This window comes from Hyla sarda, chromosome 8 (assembly GCF_029499605.1).
Source record: "Hyla sarda isolate aHylSar1 chromosome 8, aHylSar1.hap1, whole genome shotgun sequence".
Taxonomy (NCBI): Eukaryota; Metazoa; Chordata; class Amphibia; order Anura; family Hylidae; genus Hyla; species Hyla sarda.
Genome location: NC_079196.1, coordinates 217,236,600 through 217,257,459, shown reverse-complemented (window position 1 = coordinate 217,257,459; position 20,860 = coordinate 217,236,600).

The following is a 20,860-nucleotide window of genomic DNA, read 5'->3' as shown; positions in this document are numbered from 1 at the left end:
TCCCCATGCGTGTCATCAAACTACGAACATAGCAAAAAACGGCAACAAGATGGCGTACGGACACTGACTGTATGTATATGTGGTGAGGGTGCGATGAGGGCAGATGGAATTACCCTAGGGGCAGATGGTATTAACCCCTTGTGTTCGTGACGCCGGGGTGTGGTTTAACCTCTACACCACCCGAAGGTACACCGCTGGATCCTGGGCTAGGCACGGGGGGCAAATAATGACTCTGACGCCAAGTTATGGAACAATGGCAGCTTTACTGAGTTAGACAGGTGTAACAGTCTAAAGAGCTTAGCCAGGCCCACGGAGGTGACCAGTGACTTCAGAGACCACAGGGCTCGCTGGGACTTGTAGTGGACTTGGACAATTTGATGCAGGGCCACGCTGACTTGACACAGATTAATCTTGACTGACTTGACCGGGACTGAAATGACAGACTTCACCCCGTTTGTAGCTTACCAGGTTTTGATGTTCACCTGTGGGGTAGTGGACTTGTTGCTGCGTGGTCGGCCTTGGGCCTCCTCAGGACACCAGACACTCTCTCACCGGACTTGACTATACTGAATCTCAGCAAAGACTCAAAGAGGACTGAACTAGCTCCACCCAGGGTTTATAAGGGGGAGACTTAGGAGGGCTCCCATAGGTCACCCTGTAAGTCACATGTCACTGGTACCATCCTTGGTTAAAGTTACATAACACTATATACACTTTACATTAATTATCAGGGGCAACAGGGGGGCCCAGGGGTCACTGAATTAAGTTTGCCTGACAGGGCAGCAAGGGTACAGGGGTACAACTCCTGTACTGGGCCACCACATATACAAATGTGCAGGTTACATAATTATTCTACATAATAAAAGTGAGGTCACGGTTTAGATTCATTACCTCCTCTGTATACTGTACTGATCCTGATTTACATCCTTCAGAGCTGTACTCACTATTCTGCTGATGGGGTCACTGTGTACATACATTACATGACTTATCCTGTACTGATCCTGAGTTATATCTTGTATTATACTCTAGAACTGTACTCACTATTCTGCTGGTGGAGTCACTGTGTACATACATTACATTACTTATCCTGTACTGATCCTGAGTTATATCCTGTATTATACTCCAGAGCTGTACTCACTATTCTGCTGGTGGAGTCACCGTGTACATACATTACATTACTTATCCTGTACTGATCCCGAGTTATATCTTGTATTATACTCTAGAACTGTACTCACTATTCTGCTGGTGGGGTCACTGTGTACATATATTACATTACTTATCCTGTACTGATCCTGAGTTATATCTTGTATTATACTCTAGAACTGTACTCACTATTCTGCTGGTGGGGTCACTGTGTACATACATTACATTACTTATCCTGTACTGATCCTGAGTTATATCCTGTATTATACCCCAGAGCTGTACTCACTATTCTGCTGGTAAGGTCACTGTGTACATACATTACATTACTTATCCTGTACTGATCCTGAGTTATATCCTGTATTATACCCCAGAGCTGTACTCACTATTCTGCTGGTGGGGTCACTGTGTACATACATTACATTACTTATCTTATAATGATCCTAAGTTACATCCTGTATTATACTTGACATGGTTATGGGTGATACATAACACACCTTGTGGATAGATTTTCCACAAGCCCCTGATGAAAGCGCATGATGAAGGGAAACATGTCGTGCCCTACTCCTGTGCTGTTACCTTCTGTCAAGCTTCAATAAAGGGGAGAAATATACACTGGTGAGTGCTGGGGATTACATGGTTTATATTGTGGAATATGTCTACTATACTTTATGAACACCAGGCGGGGATGGTCTTTCCCTAAACAGTAGTGTTGCTAGCAAATATTCGCAATTCGAATTTTAATCGCAAATATCGCATATTCGCGAATTCTCGAATATTGCGAATATAGCACTATATATTTGTAATTCCGAATATTTTTTTTCGCATATGCGAAAATTTATACGCATATATGCATATTCGCAAATATTGAGCCCTCCCTTCTTTAATGGTATGGGGAACTATGACTAGTGATTTTTGGCCCTTTGAAACTAATAGGCCCATTGTGGTCTATGGGGATCTCACGGCATATAAAACAGTAAGATAAGCAGGAGTGTCTTGGCAACAAAGTGGACTGGGAGACCACCTTCGGTTCGAGTCCTGCGGTGGGACAGAGTGTTGTTGTGGTTTAACTTTATTTTCCTGGAAAAGCGACTGAGTTGCCCATAGCAACCAATCAGATTGCTTCTTTCATTTTTCGCAAGGCCTCTGCAAAATGAAAGAAGCGATCTGGTTGCTATGGGCAACTGCATAACTCTTCCTCTACACTGGTTTTAATGAATCTCCCCCCATAGAGGGAGATTTATCAAAACCTGTCCAGAGGAAAAGTTGCTGAGTTGCCCATAGCAACCAATCAGATCGCTTCCTTCATTTTGCAGAGGCCTTGTGAAAAATTAAAGAAGCAATCTGATTGGTTGCTATGGGCAACTCAGCAGCTTTTCCAGGAAAGGAAAGTTAAACCACAACACTGTAACACTCCGTCCCACCCCAGGACTCAAACCCATCGTGGTCTCCCATCATGGTCTCCCATCCACTGTGCTGCCGAGACACTCCTGCTTATCTTACTGTTTTACATGCCGTGAGATCCCCATAGACCACAATGGGCCTATTGGTTTCAACGGGCCAAAAATCACTAGTCATAGTTCTCTATACCATTAAAGAAGGGAGGGCTCGATATGCGCATATATGTCCGCATATGTGCAAAAAAAGAATATAACAAATATGCGAATTTCGCGAATATATGATGAATATTCGTCCATATATTTGCGAAATATCCCAAATTCGGATATGGCCTATGCCGCTCATCACTAATCACTACTAAATAGGAAAGGCACCGACTGCTTTCTACATTGTTTTTCAACCAGGGTGCCTCCAGCTGTTGCAAAACTACAACTTCAAGCATGCCCGGACAGCCTTCGGCTGTCCGGGCATGCTAGAAGTTGTAGTTTTGCAACAGCTGGAGGCACCCTGGTTGGGAAACACTGACTTACTGCATACAGGGGTTGAACCGTTCGGTGACCTCTCATAGCCACCATATCTATAGCAGCAACTTCTCAAATCTTGTCAAGTTGTGTTCCATCCACCTCTCCGTTGTCTCACAGGAATAGGTACAGTTCAGCTAAATGGAGTGAAAAGTAAGTTATATGCCTCTAATGGGCTTAGATTGCTGCATTAGGCAGATGTCTCTCCATAGAGCGAGCACACGGGGAGCGCTGAATGTACGTACGTTACATAAGTCTAATGTGACTCCTCGTATAGACGCCATGTGAGGGGCACCCAAGACACTGATGCAATAGCTTAAATGCCTGCCTCAGGTGATCATGAGAAGACCAACCTCCATAGAAGACCACTTTTTTTGATGCAAGAGGTTTTGCTGGAGTTCACTTGCTGTCTGGATTAACTGGAAAAAGGAGAAGCCCGTCGGGGGACTTCAGTTTCCTCAGAAGATCCATGGAAAGTCCTAAACCCCTTAAAGGGGTATTCCAGGAAATAAACTTTTTTATATATCAACTGGCTCCAGAAAGTTAAACAGATTTGTAAATTACTTCTATTAAAAAATCGTAATCCTTTCAGTACTTATGAGCTGCTGAAGTTAAGGTTGTTCTTTTCTGTCTAAGTGCTCTCTGATGACACCTGTCTCGGGAAACGCCCAGTTTAGAAGAGGTTTGCTATGGGGATTTGCTTCTAAACTGGGCGTTTCCCGAGACAGGTGTCATCAGAGAGCACTTAGACAGAAAAGAACAACCTTAACTTCAGAAGCTCATAAGTACTGAAAGCATTAAGGTTTTTTAATAGAAGTAACTTACAAATCTGTTTAACTTTCCGGAGCCAGTTGATATATAAAAAAAAGTTTTTTCCTGGATAACCCCTTTAAGGATTCCATTTTTGCATTTTCATTTTTTCCTCGTCACCTTCTAAAAATCATAACGCTTGAAATTTTGCACATAAAACTCCCTATTATGGCTTATTTTTTGCGCCACAAATTCTATTTTGCAGTGACATTAGACATTTTTTCAAAAAATTCATTGTGAAGAAAAAATTGAAGAAGAAAAATGTCATTTTGTCATTTTGGGGGCTTTCGTTTCTACGCAGTGCATATTTCGGTAAAAATGACACCTTATCATTATTCTGTAGGTCCATACGATTAAAATGATCCCCTACTTATATAGGTTGGATATTGTCATACTTCTGAAAAAAATCATAACTACATGCAGGAAAATTTATACGTAAAAAATTCTCTTCTGACCCCTATAGCTTTTTTTTTTTTTTCTGCGTAAGGGCTAATTTTTTGCGCTGTGTTCTGAAGTTTTTATCGGTACCATTTTTGTATTGATCAGACTTTTTGATCGCTTTTTATTAATTTTTTCATGATTTAAAAAGTGACCAAAAATACGCTATTTTGGACTTTGGAATTTTTTTGCACGTACGCCATTGACCGTGCGGTTTAATTAATTAAATATTTTTAAAGTTTGGACATTTCCACACGCGGCGATACCACATATGTTTATTTTTATTTACACAGTTTTGTTTAATGGGAAAAAGGGGGGGGGGGGATTCAAACTTTTATTAGGGGAGGGGTTGAATGACCTTTGTTAACTTTTTTTTTCACTTTTTTTTTTGCAGTGTTATAGGTCCCATAGGGACCTATAACACTGCACACACTGATCTCTTATACTGATCATTGTTATCCCATAGGGACCTATAACACTGCACACACTGATCTTTTACCCTGATCCCTGCAAAGCCTTAGCTTTGCATGGATCAGCGTTATAGGGGGTTGATTGCTCAAGCCTGTAGCTCAGGCTTGGAGCAATCAAATGCCGATCAGACACGACGAAGCAAGGTAAGGGGACCTCCGCTCGCATCCTAGCGTGACCCCGTTTTAAATACCGGGACCGGGCGCAGGGCAGGTACGCCCTGCATCCTTAAGAGGCTGAAGGGGTACTCCACTGGAAAAACTTTTTTGTTTAAATCAACTGGTGCCAGAAAGTTAAACCGATTTGTAAATTACTTCTAATAAAAAAAATCTTAATCCTTCCAGTACTTTTCCTTTCTTTCTTACCACAGTGCTCTCTGCTGACACCTCTGTCCATTTTAGGAACCGTCCAGAGCAGGAGAGGTTTGCTATGGGGATTTGCTCCTATTCTGGACAGTTCCTAAAATGGACAAAGGTGTCAGCAGAAATTTATAAAGAAAAGAACTTCTTCTGTAGTATACAGCAAGTGATAAGTGCTGGAAGGATTAAGATTTTATTTTTTTTTTGTATAGAAGTTATTTACAAATTTGTTACAAAAAAAATGTTTTCCAGCGGAGAAACCCTTTAAATGGATTGGGCATCTGGATTTCGAGTTCATGTTTAAAACTATTACAGTGGTCCTTCAAGTTACCATATTGATTCCAGGACGGCCATTGTACGTTGGGACCATAATTCTATGGAAATCTGGGAATTGGTTCTGAAGTCCACAAAATATCTCTCTAGTGCAAACTCTTCTCCACCTAAACACATGTGGGGACCTCTTAACCCACGGCACTTTTCATTTATTTACCACCACTTCCACCCAACGCAGCTGTGGCCTTTAGTAGCAAAGATCTAGACAGCCGTTTCACGCTCTGGCAGAGACGGCCTTTGGCAATGGTGACATCATTTACAACCATTCTGCCCCGGATCTCCTTTATTGTCACACATTACACATTTATTTCTATGCTCTCTCAGAGTCACGCGGCACAATCATTTTATGTGGGACAGTCCCGTAAAAATACCCCTTAGAGCCCCACCACCAGCACCACTACTTGCAGGTATCTGCCAGCAGCTTGGTAAGTGAGTTGGCAAACCCCAGGCACCATGCTCTCTTGCCACAACCAACCACCAGTTCATGTCCTCATCTACACTGTAGGTAGAGCTGCACTTGAGTCCTCGGTCTGCGCCATTCACGGTCTTCGGTGGATAATGATGCAGGAAGGAGATGAGCGAACGAGGATAATAATGGCCGCAGCTCACAGCCCATTGAGACATGTATGACTTCCACGAGGCCTAATCTGAGGATGATAGGTCACTATGGACCTGAGCCAGTTGTTTGTCCATTTAGGCTTAAAGGGGTACTCTGCCCCTAGACATCTTATTCCCTATGCAAAGGATAGGGGATAGGATGTCTGATCGCAGGGGTCCCGCAGCTGGGACCCCCGCGATCTTTGTGCAGCACTCGGCATTCGTTTAGAACGCTGGGTGGGGAGTCGTGTCATCACGCCCCTTGTGATGTCACGCCACACCCCCTCAATGCAAGTCTATGGGAGGGGGCGTGGCAGTTGCCACGCCCCCTCCCATAGACTTGCATTGAGGGGGTGTGGCGTGATTCACAAGGGGGAGTGGGCGTGACGTCACGACCCCCTACCGCCCCCTGCTCCAAGCGTTTGGAACAGAATGTTCCAAATGCTGATCTATCGCGTCTTGTAACTAAGAGCTGCATATGATAGAGGGGGAGATGCTGAGCTTGGGGCTATATAGTTTTCTATCATTTAATTACAGATCATTTACATTTAACTAGGATTTGTGGAGAAAGCCTGTGAGTCCTGCTGCCCCCTCCTATACAACGCAAACCACCAGTCAAGGGCAGGGAAATGGAGTAATACAAAGCTTTATTTGCCACACAAAACGTGTTTCCAGGCGTTAGAGCCTCTTCATCAGATGTACAGGCTTGATGATCATCAAGCCTGTACATCTGATGAAGAGGCTCTAACGCCTCGAAATGCGTTATGTGGGGCAAATAAAGCTTTGGATTACTCCATTTCCCTGCCCTTGACTGGTGGTTTGCGCTATTGATCCAGTGTTTTCTACTCTCCTTTGGATTTACTGTATGCTGTTTGGCTGAGCTGCCTCATCGCCGATCCCGGGAGCTGCACCACCTATATTTATGCTGTCATTGTGGTTGTGTCTAATACACAACCCGATCAGGTGATCAGACTGCGGGCACGATAATTGGTCTTATAAAAACAATAGTGCCCTATGAGGAGCTCTGCCCCCCCCCCCTTCTGATATAGACACCCTCCCATACAGTGATTGACTGTGTGTGGGTGGGGACAACAGGACTCACAAGCTTTCTCTACAAGCTTTGACGATAGCTTTTACCATAAAAATTTAGAAACAAATGATAGAAAATGATATATCCCTGAACTCAGCGCCTTCCCCTCTATTTGATGCTACACTCCCATAGGGACCTGTTAAAGCCACTTTAATTATTTTACTGAAAATGTACTTCTTAATGGGGTACTCTGGGGCTTAGACATCTTATCCCCTGTACAAAGAATAGGGGATAAGATGCCTGATCGCGGGGGTCGTACCGCTGGGGACCCCCGTGATCTTGCACGCCGCACCCCCATTAAAATCAGTCCCTGGAGCGTGTTCACTCAGGGTCTGATTACTGTTGATCGAGGGGCCGGAGCGTTGTGATGTCAAGGCTCCGCCCCGTGTGACATCACTCTCCGCCTTCTCAATGCAAGCCTATGGGAGGGAGCGTGACTGCTGTCACGCCCCCTCCCATAGGCCTGCATTGACGTTGTGACGTCAAGGCTCCGCCCCGTGTGAGTTCACGCTCCGCCCCCCCGTGTGACATCACGCTTCGCCCCCCTCAATGCAAGCCTATGGGATGGGGCGTGACTGCTGTCACGCCCCCTCCCATAGGCTTGCATTGAGGGGGCGGAGCGTGACGTCACACGGGGCGGAGCCTTGACGTCACAACGCTGCGGCCCCGTGATCGACAGTAATCAGACACGGAGCGAACACGCTCCGGGGACTGATTTTAACGGGGTGCGGCGTGCAAGATCACGGGGGTCCCCAGCGCCGGGACCCCCGCGATCAGGCATCTTATCCCCTATCCTTTGGATGGGGATAAGATGTCTAAGCGCCGGAGTACCCCTTTAAAGGCCTTTTTCAAATTAAGATAAAAGGCATGGCCCCTAGATTTTGGCAATATTTGATAGAATAAGTTGGTAACGTTAAAACACTTCCAATTTTAATGACTACTTTAGTGGGGTGAATGCTTTTCTAGGTTGTGTAGGGTAGAGTACAGCCAGTACTTTTCCAATAATGATTAAATAAGGTCAAATTTATGAAGGTTTATGTGAAGTGGATGAGTTACTCATCGATGATACAATAGAAGTAAGTGCACTTTCCAGCTCCTCCTAAATCATTATGCAACACTGGTGAATGGGAAGTCCAGGAGATTGTATAATTACTCGCCATCATCTCCTTTCAACAAGATTTTAGGAGGGTTCATGTTCCAGCATTACCATCAAAATACTATTAATATTAATGTCTACACTTAAATTAATGCAATTACTTTGACTTCTATAATGACATAAGATTATACAGAGAGCCATCACAATATGGTATCGGAAGGGCGAGTTCCAAAGTAACCCGAAAGTCCTTCTTCTAGGAATGGCTGCCCTGCCATGGTATATTGACTCCCACCTGTCCTCTGTAATTATGGCTGAATAAGTCTCCTTCAAGTAGGGACAAAGGTTCTGCACCGCAACCTGGTGTAATTGTGCCTCTTAAAGGGGTACTCCGGTAGAAATTATTATTATTTTTTTTTCAAATCAACTGGCTCCAGAAAGTTAAACAGATTTGGAAATTACTTCTATTAAAAAATCTTAATCCTTCCAGTACTTATCAGCTGCTGTATGCTTCAGAGAAAGTTGAGTTGTTCCTTTCTGCCTTACCACAGTGCTCTCTGCTGACACCTCTGTCCATGTCAGGAACTGTCCAGAGCAGGAGAGGTTTGCTATGGGGATTTGCTCCTAGGATTTTTGTTTCCTCCTAGGCCAGTATCATTACCACACTGTGGAGTGTTCACGCTGGCTGGGAGCCTATTTGGCTTTGGTATTGTTGATGTCCCTCTATTGTATTTCCATTGTGTTCCTGACTTGTTCCTCAACTTTGTACAGTTCTGTTTGTTTTGTTGACTTCGATGGCCATGCACTTTAGCGCAAGAAGGGACCAGCTCCAAGTTGAGCCAGAAGTCTCATTCCTGGGCTCTGCATGATTGAACAGCTTTACTGGTAGGGCGATGGAGCTATCCACTTCCCGCCCCACTTTTTAGTGCTTTGTTATGTGATACCGGCAGGCCTAGCTAGAAGAGGCCAGGCCATTTATAAGTATTTCTATGCAGCACAATCTTATATACATACTGATCTGTGTATATATATATATATATATATATGTATATATATATATATATATATTGGTGCTGAGCATATGTACTGAGCTGGCTTCTGGGGCTGTATACCTGCTATAAGCGTGATTCCATTGCTGTATATGTGTTATAAGATTGGTTCTGGTGCTGTATAATTGTATTAAACTTGGTTCTGCATTTATGTTATGGACTTGGTTCTGGTACTGTCTTTATGTTATGGGCTTGGTTCTGGTACTGTCTTTATGTTATGGGCTTGGTTCTGGTACTGTATTCATGTTATGTTTGGTTTTTGAAGCAGTACTTCTGTTATGAGCTTGGTTCTGGAGATCTACAATGAAACCTTTACAAAAAAACAAATTTTTTTGAGTAGACCACCTCCAGATTTAATGTGACAGTTTTTTCTTCTTCCACCATATATTATTCATACTGACCTCCTTTATTGAAAATACCACGTTTTAATACAATATTGGGTGGTTGTCTCAAAGTGGTCTTACAGTTTTTAGGTACTGTTGTTGATTTTGGTTCTAATTTTGTGCAATGAGCTCTTCCTGGTGCTCTATTTAGGAGCCCAGGCCACAGGGAAAGGCGGGCCCAGGTACCTTACATAACAATGCACTCAGCCTATGACAATCCGAGGCGGGACATCCCTGCGATACACTGACCGAAGTGTGATGATCCGGTCACACGGAAGTAGGAAGGAGGCTGGGACCAGAGGACTAGAGACCGATAGTGGCGCTACGGGGAGGAACGGTGGAAGGTGAGTTAATGTTAGTTTTTTTTTGCCTTTTGCAGCTCGGTCACAATAGAAGAATAAAAAGTCTGGCTTCAATCCTCCTTTAAGTTATAAGATTGGTTCTGGTGCTATACCTATGTTATGATTCCTCTCCGGGTGAAGTATTTATGGTATGAGCTTGAGTCCATTATTGATAAGAATTTATGATATGAGCTTGGTGGCATGAAACGTGTGTTGCTCACCGGTCTTTTGTCTCTGTCCACAGCAACTCTGCCATGTTGTTTTGTTTTAAGGAACTTTAAAAAAGAATGTCAAAGGTGAACATCAAAGTTGAGTGCTACTTTGAACTTTCATTATCGACTGTATTAGTTCCTATGTAATGAACCTGATTCTTGTGTGGTAATTATGTGATGGTCTTGGTTCTAGTTCTGTTTTTATGTTATGAGCCTGGCTCTGGTGCTGTATTTATTTGATAAGCTTAGTTTTGGTGCTGTATTTATTTGATGAGCTTTCTTCTGGTTCTGTATTTAATGAGCTTAGTTCTGGTGCTGTATTTATTTGATGAGCTTAGTTCTGGTGCTGTATTTATTTAATGAGCTTTGTTCTGGTGCTCTATTTATTTGATGAGCTTAGTTCTGGTGCTGTATTTATTTGATGGGCTTAGTTCTGGTGCTGTATTTATTTGATGAGCTTAGTTCAGCTGCTGTAATTATTTGATGATCTTAGTTCTGGTGCTGTATTTATTTGATGAGCTTAGTTCTGGTGCTGTATTTAATTAGCTTAGTTCTGGTGCTGTATTTATTTGATGAGCTTAGTTCTGGTGCTGTATTTATTTGATAGGCTTAGTTCTGGAGCTGTATTTATTTTAAGATCTTAGTTCTGGTGCAGTATTTCTTTGATGAGCTTATTTCTGCTGCTGTATTTCTTTGATGAGCTTAGTTCTGGTGCTGCATTTAATGAGCTTAGTTCTGGTGCTGTATTTATTTGATTAGCTTAGTTCTGGTGCTGTATTTATTTGATGAGCTTAGATCTTGTGCTGTATTTATTTGATGAGCTTAGTTCTGGTGCTGTATTTATTTAATGAGCTTAGTTCTGGTGCTGTATTTATTTCATAAGCTTAGTTCTGGTGCTGTATTTCTTTGATGAGCTTAGTTCTGGTGCTGTATTTATTTAATGAGCTTAGTTCTGGTGCTGTATTTATTTCATAAGCTTAGTTCCGGTGCTATATTTATTTCATAAGCTTAGTTCTGTTGCTGTATTTAATTGATGAGCTTAGTATTGGTGCTGTATTTATTTGATGATCTTAGTTCTGGTGCTGCATTTATTTGATGAGCTTAGTTCCAGTGCTCTTTTTATTTGATGAGTTTAGATTTGGTGCTCTATTTATGTTATGAACTTGTTTCCAATGCTGTATACATGTGCTTGATTTCGGTGCTGTATTTATGTTATGAGCTTGGCTTTGTTATTGTATTTATGTACTATGTTTGTATCTGTTGATGTACGTATGTAATGAATTTATGCGATTAGCTTGGTTGCTGTATTTATGTGATGAAAGTGTTTCACTGCTGCTACATGTCCCGTGCTTGGTTTTCCGGATTTATTTATGTTATGACTTTGGTACTGGTCTTGCACTTATGCTATGAGTTTTTTTTTTCCGGTGCTGTTTTTATATACTGCGCTGAGTTCTGGTGCTGTACTTTTGTAATGAACTTGGTTCTGGTGCTGTATTTACTTGATTATTTTGGTACTGGTTCCATTTAAAATTTTATAAGCTTAGCTCTAATTCTGTGTTTAGTCGATGAGCTTAGTTTTGTTGAACATGGTTCTGGTGCTGTGTGTTTTTCTTATGAGCTTGGTTCTGGTGGTGAATTCATGTACTGTGCCATCAATGTGCCATTAATATACTACCCTGTATTCTAAGTTAGGTATATTATGAAGACGACTCTGCTGACAGTATCATGTCAATTCTTTCACTTGAATAGCTTAGTCATAACTGTCAATTTAAAGTTCAAATTCAAATTTGTCAACAATAAATTAGAACAAGATTATGATATAATATGAAGATATGAATCACAACATGTGTGAACAAAAACTCTAACAACTCTAATAAGGGAACAGACAATATAAGATAATCATAAAGTTCATAATTAAAATTCAATTCCTCATGATAATATAAAGGAGCAACTCATCTAATGAATGATAGCAAAGTACATTGCGAGCATCATGGGGAACCTCAGCATCAGATACACAAATACATGACTACTCTGGTGATGTCACCGCTACATAAACAGCAGGTAGAGGGGGTAAAACTGCAGGATAATAGAGAAACTGATAAAAATAGATGTGAGAAATGTTATATTAAACTACTAGAGAAGATATTAAAACCAACTATGAAACCCTTACAGTGAGAATAAGTTAGATTTTCTGGATGCAGTAGTATAGTTGGTGTATTCTAGTATATAGGAGCAGTATTATAGTAGTTATATTCTTGTATATAGGAGCAGTATTATAGTAGTTATATTCTTGTATATAGGAGACAGTATTATAGTAGTTATATTCTTGTATATAGGAGCAGTATTATATTAGTTATATTCTTGTATATAGGAGCAGTATTATAGGAGTTATATTCTTGTATATAGGAGCAGTATTATAGTAGTTATATTCTTGTATATAGGAGCAGTATTATAGTAGTTATATTCTTGTATATAGGAGCAGTATTATAGTAGTTATATTCTTGTATATAGGAGACAGTATTATAGTAGTTATATTCTTGTATATAGGAGCAGTATTATAGTAGTTATATTCTTGTGTATAGGAGCAGTATTATAGTAGTTATATTCTTGTATATAGGAGCAGTATTATAGTAGTTATATTCTTGTATATAGGAGACAGTATTATAGTAGTTATATTCTTGTATATAGGAGCAGTATTATATTAGTTATATTCTTGTATATAGGAGCAGTATTATAGTAGTTATATTCTTGTATATAGGAGCAGTATTATAGTAATTATATTCTTGTATATATGAGCAGTATTATAGTAGTTATATTCTTGTATATAAGGGCAGTATTATAGTAGTTATATTCTTGTATATAGTAGCATTATTATAGTAGTTATATTCTTGTATATAGGAGCAGTATTATAGTAGTTATATTTTTGTATATAGGGGCAGTATTATAGTAGTTATATTCTTGTATATAGGAGCAGTATTATAGTAGTTATATTCTTGTATATAGGAGCAGTATTATAGTAGTATTATTCTTGTACATAGGAGGCAGTATTATAGTAGTTATGTTCTTGTATATAGGAGCAGTATTATAGTAGTTATATTCTTGTATATAGGAGCAGTATTATAGTAGTTATATTCTTGTATATAGGAGCAGTATTATAGTAGTTATATTCTTGTATATAGGGGCAGTATTATAGTAGTTATATTCTTGTATATAGGAGCAGTATTATAGTAGTTATATTCTTGTATATAGGAGCAGTATTATAGTAGTATTATTCTTGTACATAGGAGGCAGTATTATAGTAGTTATATTCTTGTATATAGGAGCAGTATTATAGTAGTTATATTCTTGTATATAGGAGCAGTATTATAGTAGTTATATTCTTGTATATAGTAGCAGTATTATAGTAGTTATATTCTTGTATATAGTAGCAGTATTATAGTAGTTATATTCTTGTATATAGGAGTAGTATTATAGTAGTTATATTCTTGTATATAGGAGCAGTATTATAGTAGTTATATTCTTGTATATAGGGTGCAGTATTACAGTAGTTTTATTGTTGTATATAGGGAGCAGTATTATAGAAGTTATATTCTTGTACATAAAGGCAGTGTTATAGTCTTGTACATAAGGGCAGTATTATAGTAGTTTTATTGTTGTATATAGGGTGCAGTATTATAGTAGTTATATTCTTGTATATAGTAGCAGTATTATAGTAGTTATATTCTTGTACATAGGAGCAGTATTATAGTGGTTATATTCTTGTACATAGGAGCAGTATTATAGTAGTTATATTCTTGTATATAGGAGCAGTATTATAGTAGTTATATTCTTGTATATAGGAGTATTATAGTAGTTATATTCTTGTTTATAGGAGCAGTATTATAGTAGTTATATTCTTGTATATAGGAGCAGTATTATAGTAGTTATATTCTTGTATATATGGTGCAGTATTATAGTAGTTTTATTATTGTATATAGGGAGCAGTATTATGGTAGTTATATTCTTGTACATAAAGGCAGTGTTATAGTCTTGTACATAAGGGCAGTATTATAGTAGTTATATTCTTGTATATAGGGTGTAGTATTATAGTAGTTTTATTGTTGTATATAGGAGCAGTATTATAGTAGTTATATTCTTGTATATAGGGGCAGTATTATAGTAGTTATATTCTTGTGTATAGGAGGCAGTATTATAGTAGTTATATTCTTGTATATAGGAGGCAGTATTATATTAGTTATATTCTTGTATATAGGAGCAGCATTATAGTAGTTATATTCTTGTATATAGGAGCAGTATTATGGTAGTTATATTCTTGTACATAAAGGCAGTGTTATAGTCTTGTACATAAGGGCAGTATTATAGTAGTTATATTCTTGTATATAGGGTGCAGTATTATAGTAGTTATATTCTTGTACATAGGAGGCAGTATTATAGTAGTTATATTCTTGTATATAGGAGCAGTATTATATTAGTTATATTCTTGTATATAGGAGCAGCATTATAGTAGTTATATTCTTGTATATAGGAGCAGTATTATAGTAGATATATTCTTGTGTATAGGAGGCAGTATTGTAGTAGTTATATTCTTGTATATAAGAGCAGTATTATAGTAGTTATATTCTTGTATATAGGAGCAGTATTATAGTAGTTATATTCTTGTATATAGGAGACAGTATTATAGTAGTTATATTCTTGTATATAGGAGCAGTATTTATAGTAGTTATATTCTTGTATATAGGAGCAGTATTATAGTAGTTATATTCTTGTACATAGGAGCAGTATTATAGTAGTTATATTCTTGTATATAGGGAGCAGTATTATAGTAGTTATATTCGTGTACATAAAGGCAGTGTTATAGTCTTGTACATAAGGGCAGTATTATAGTAGCTCTGAGCACATAAGAAGCTCAGCTCAGTGAACAGACCAATTTTCTCCATCCTATGAGAGGCATTCAGAATATAATAAAGACATAGTGCAACTTTTCTTCTGTTTTTTTTTAAAATAAAATGTTAGAAAGTTTATGGCATCGTTGATCTGCATTTTCATCACTCTTTATGGAACTTACTTGTTGCCGATGGCTTTGAGGAGAACATGTTTAGCTGATATCAGGACTCAGGTGTCTATAATCTCCATTAATGCCCATTAATACATTCATGTACTAGGGGCAGGCACACAATGAACCGGAGCAACCTCCTAATCTTTTGTGGAGCGATCTGTTTACATCGCAGGAGGATGAAAAATGTACATTTTCAAATGGCAATAATGTTGATGGACAGAACACAATGGATGTGATGCATCTGGGGATTATGGTGCAGGTGGGCTTCCAGGAACTGGAGCAATATTCCCAATGAGATTCATGCGCAGTTCTTGATCTCTATCGCCATAGATTACACAAACCTGTCTGCCGAGGTCATTAATATAGTCTCCATTTTATGGTATAGATATCCTCCTAAACTTCATGTAAATTTAAAGGACAACTTTACTCAAATCACTTATCGTCTCCATTGCTTTGTTAGTGTATCCTCAGGTTACCTGTGCTGCTATTACATATTCTGATGAAGAGTTCCATTATATTAGGCCATTAGTTATATTGCTTTATGGAGTAGTTCTGGCCACCAGTGTCTGTTCAAATTTCTCCCATCTTACTTGAGCCCCGGAGTGTATACATTTTTGTAAATAGTGCTCAACCTCAGGTGTTTCTTTTATACTGAATTGTAACAGTATGATAGACCCAATCTAGTATCAGGTGGACCTCCTTTGTATCGGGTGGACCTCCTTTGTATCGGGTGGACCTCCTTTGTATCGGGTCGACCTACTTTGGCCATTAAAACTGTAGCAATTCCACCTGGCATAGATTTTACCAGGGGGTGAAATGGTTCTGCTGGAATAGGATGGTTCATGCGGACAGGATCACTTCTTATATTCATTGCACGTTAGATGATGACATGCTCTGAAAAGCCCAATTGAACTCATTCTAGACATATAGGATTTAAAGGACAACTCCGGTAAAAACGTATTCCCTTTCCAGTGTCTGATCGCAGGGATCCAACCACTGGGACCACCGCGATCTCCTGCCTGGAGCACCAGCTCTCTCCATGGAAACATGAAGGCCGGGAGAGAGCAAGGAAAACTGTCATGTTCCTGGACAAATCCATGACTATGTGACCCTTCTGGATGGTGCATTGTCCTGATGACTGTCTCCTTCCACCATGAAGGAAAACAATTCTTAGATAAGCCCTACTATCAGAACATCCATCCACAGGTATCAGAGGAGCCAGGATGTGCCAAGAAAACATTCCTCATGCCATAAGGACATCACCCCAGCCTGGTTTGTTCACACTTGGCAGGAAGGGCTCTGATCAGGCCATGTTCCACCACAAATATATGGATTCGTATCACCAAACCATCTAGATCCATCTGACCAGGCCATGTTTTTTCACATAGATCTGGATCCATCTGACCAGGCCATGTTTCTCTATGGAGATCTGGATCCATCTGACCAGGCCATGTTTCTCTATGGAGATCTGGATCCATCTGTCCAGGCCATGTTTCTCGATAGAGATCTGGATCCATCAGACCAGGCCATGTTTCTCTATAGGGATCTGGATCCATGTGACCAGGCCATGTTTCTCTACAGAGATCTGGATCCATCTGACCAGGCCATGTTTCTCTATGGAGATCTGGATCCATCTGACCAGGCCATGTTTCTCTATGGAGATCTGGATCTATCTGTCCAGGCCATGTTTCTCGATAGAGATCTGGATCCATCAGACCAGGCCATGTTTCTCTATAGGGATCTGGATCCATGTGACCAGGCCATGTTTCTCTACAGAGATCTGGATCCATCTGACCAGGACATGTTTCTCCACAGAGATCTGGATCCATCTGACCAGGCCTTGTTACTTTATGGAGATCTGGATCCATCTGACCAGGCCATGTTTCTCTATAGAGATCTGGATCCATGTGACCAGGCCATGTTTCACTATAGGGATCTAGATCAATCTGACCAGGCCATGTTTCTATATAGAGATCTGGATCCATCTGACCAGACCATGTTTCTCTACTGAGATCTGGATCCATCTGACCAGGCAATGTTTCTCTCTAGAGATCTGGATCTATCTGACCAGGTCATGTTTCCCGACAGAGATCTGGATCCATCTGACCAGGCCATGTTTCTCTATAGAGATCTGGATCCATCTGACCAGGCCATGTTTCTCCACAGAGATCTGGATCCATCTGACCAAGCCATGTTTCCCCACAGAGAACTGGATCCATCTGACCAGGCCATGTTTCTCTATGGAGATCTGGATCCATCTGACCAGGCCATGCTTCTCTATAGAGATCTGGATCCATGTGACCAGGCCATGTTTCACTATAGGGATCTAGATCCATCTGACCAGGCCATGTTTCTATATAGAGATCTGGATCCATCTGACCAGACCATGTTTCTCTACAGAGATCTGGATCCATCTGACCAGGCAATGTTTCTCTCTAGAGATCTGGATCCATCTGACCAGGTCATGTTTCCCGACAGAGATCTGGATCCATCTGACCAGGCCATGTTTCTCTATAGAGATCTGGATCCATCTGACCAGGACATGTTTCCCCACAGAGATCTGGATCCATCTGACCGGGTCATGTTTCTCCATAGAGATCTGGATCCATCTGACCAGGTCATGTTTCTCGACAGAGATCTGGATCCATCTGACCAGGCCATGTTTCTCCACAGAGATCTGGATCCATCTGACCAGGCCATGTTTCCCCACAGAGATCTGGATCCATCTGACCGGGTCATGTTTCTCCATAGAGATCTGGATCCATCTGACCAGGCCATGTTTCTCTATAGAGATCTGGATCCATCTGACCAGGTCATGTTTCTATATAGAGATCTGGATCCATGTGACCAGGACATGTTTCTCCACAGAGATCTGGATCCATCTGACCAGGCCATGTTTCTCTATAGAGATCTGGATCCATCTGACCAGGCCATGTTTCTCTACAGAGATCTGGATCCTGTTACGCACCTGTATGCAGGGCTGTCACGAACTGGATGTGGATCCTTCACCTGTGTGGCTGATGACTCGAACCGTATCGGGGAGCGGAGTCTAAGGTGCCGCTGGTCTTCACCAGAGCCCGCTGCAAAGCAGGATGGATTTGCAGCGGCAGGCGGCACCCAGGTCGCAACCCCCAACACGGCACGACCACACAGGTAACTGGGCAAGGCGAGGTACAGGAGGATGAGGCAGAGGCGTAGTCAACGTAGCAGAAGGTCAAAGCAGGCGGCAAAGGTTCGGAGTCAGTAAACGTAGCAGAAAGGTCTGGAACACAGGTATGACAAAAACAGACTATGGGAACGCTTTCTCTTAGGCAATGAGCACTGAAGATCCAGCAGGGGGGTGTGGGAGGTGCAAACAATATATAATGTGCTGTTCAGGTGCATACTAATTATGGGCGCACTGGCCCTTTAACCCCTTAAGGACGCAGGACGTACTCAAACGGCCCCTTTTCTGAGTCCTTACGGACTCAGGACGTTTGAGTACGTCCTGTCAAATCCCGCCCCCCCCGCCGCTAGCCGGAGGGGAGCCGGTGCCCGATGCCTGCTGATATCGATCAGCAGGCATCGCGGCATATTGCCCAGGGGGGTCATGATAACCCCCCATGTCGGCGATGGCCACAGACCACTGGACAATTCAGTCCAGCGATCTGCGGCGGATTCCGGGTCAATTGGGTCTCCAGTGACCCGGTGACCCGGAATTACAGGCTGTTCGGGGCCGTCTGAACAGCCATAGCCAGCAGGGGTGAGGTGGCACTGGTGCCACCTCACGATCGCCCTGATTCGTCGGCCGGTTTACCGGCCGACCAATCAGGGCACCTGCTGCGGGTGTCACTCCCGCAACCCGCTCCGCCCCTCTTCCGGAGGACGTGATCGGGTGCGGGAAGAGGACACCGGCAGCTGGGGACCCCGATCCCCAGCGTCAATGTTGGGATCCCCCGATCCCCAGCGTCAATGTTGGGATCGGGGCCCCAGGAGCGGCGGCGAGGGACTGACCTGCAGCGGCGGCGTGGAGCAGCAGTTGGAGATGAGTGACAGCCTCCTGCTGTTGCTTAGCAACAGCTCCCAGCATGCAAAAAGGGCATGCTGGGAGCTGTAGTTATGCAACAGCAGGAGGCAGACCAATCCCCAATAAAAATGAAAAACGTCTGGTACGCCAGTGTTTCCAAAACGGAGCCTCCAGCTGTTGCAAAACAACTACTCCCAGTATAACCAGACAGCCACTGACTGTCCAGGCATGCTGGGAGTTTTACAACAGCTGGAGGCACCCTGTTTGGGAATCACTGGCGTAGAATTCCCCTATGTCCACCCCTATGCAAATCCCTAATTCAGGCCTCAAATGCGCATGGCGCTCTCACTTTGGAGCCCTGTCGTATTTCAGGGCAACAGTTTAGGGCCACATATGGGGTATCGCCGTACTCGGGAGTATTGTGTTACAAATTTTGGGGGGTATTTTCTGCTTTTACCCTTTTTAAAAATGTTAAATTTTTGGGAAAACAAGCATTTTAGGTAAAAAATAAATGTTTTTTACATATGCAAATGTCATGAAACACCTGTGGGGTATAAAGGTTCACTTAACCCCTTGTTACGTTCCCCGAGGGGTCTAGTTTCCAAAATAGTATGCCATGTGTTTTTGTTTTTTTGCTGTCGAGGCACCATAGGGGCTTCCTAAATGCGGCATGCCCGCAGAGCAAAATTTACTTTCAAAAAGTCAAATGTGACTCCTTCTCTTCTGAGACCTGTAGTGCGCCAGCAGAGCACTTTTCACCCCCATATGGGGTGTTTTCTGAATCGGGAGAAATTGGGCTTCAAATTTGGGGGGGTATTTTCTGCTATTACCCTTTTAAAAAAAAAAAATTTTTTTTTTTTACATATGCAAAAGTCGTGAATCACCTGTGGGGTATTAAGATTCACTTTACCCCTTGTTACGTTCCCAGAGGGGTCTAGTTTCCAAAATGGTAGCCATGTGTTGTTTTTTTTTTTTTTGCTGTTCTGGCACCATAGGGGCTTCCTAAAGGTGACATGCCCCCCAAAAACTATTTGTCGCTCCTTCCCTTCTGAGCCCTCTACTGCGCCCGCCGAACAATTTACATAGACATATGAGGTATGTCCTTACTCGAGAGAAATTGGGTTTCAAATACAAGTAAAAATTTTCTCCTTTTTACCCCTTGCAAAAATTCAAAAATTGGGTTTACAAGAACATGAGAGTGTAAAAAATGAAGATTGTGAATTTTCTCCTTCACTTTGCTGCTATTCCTGTGAAACACAGGGTTAAAACGCTGACTGAATGTCATTTTGAATACTTTGGGGGGTGCAGTTTTTATAATGGGGTCTTTTATGGGGTATTTCTAATATGAAGACCCTTCAAATCCACTTCAAACATGAACTGGTCCATGAAAAATAGCGAGTTTCAAAATTTTGTGAAAAATTGGAAAATTGCTGATGAACTTTGAAGCCCTCTGGTGTCTTCCAAAAGTAAAAACTCAAAATTTTTGTGATGCAAACATAAAGTAGACATATTGTATATGTGATCCCCAAAAATTTTTTATTTTGAATATCCATTTTCCTTACAAGC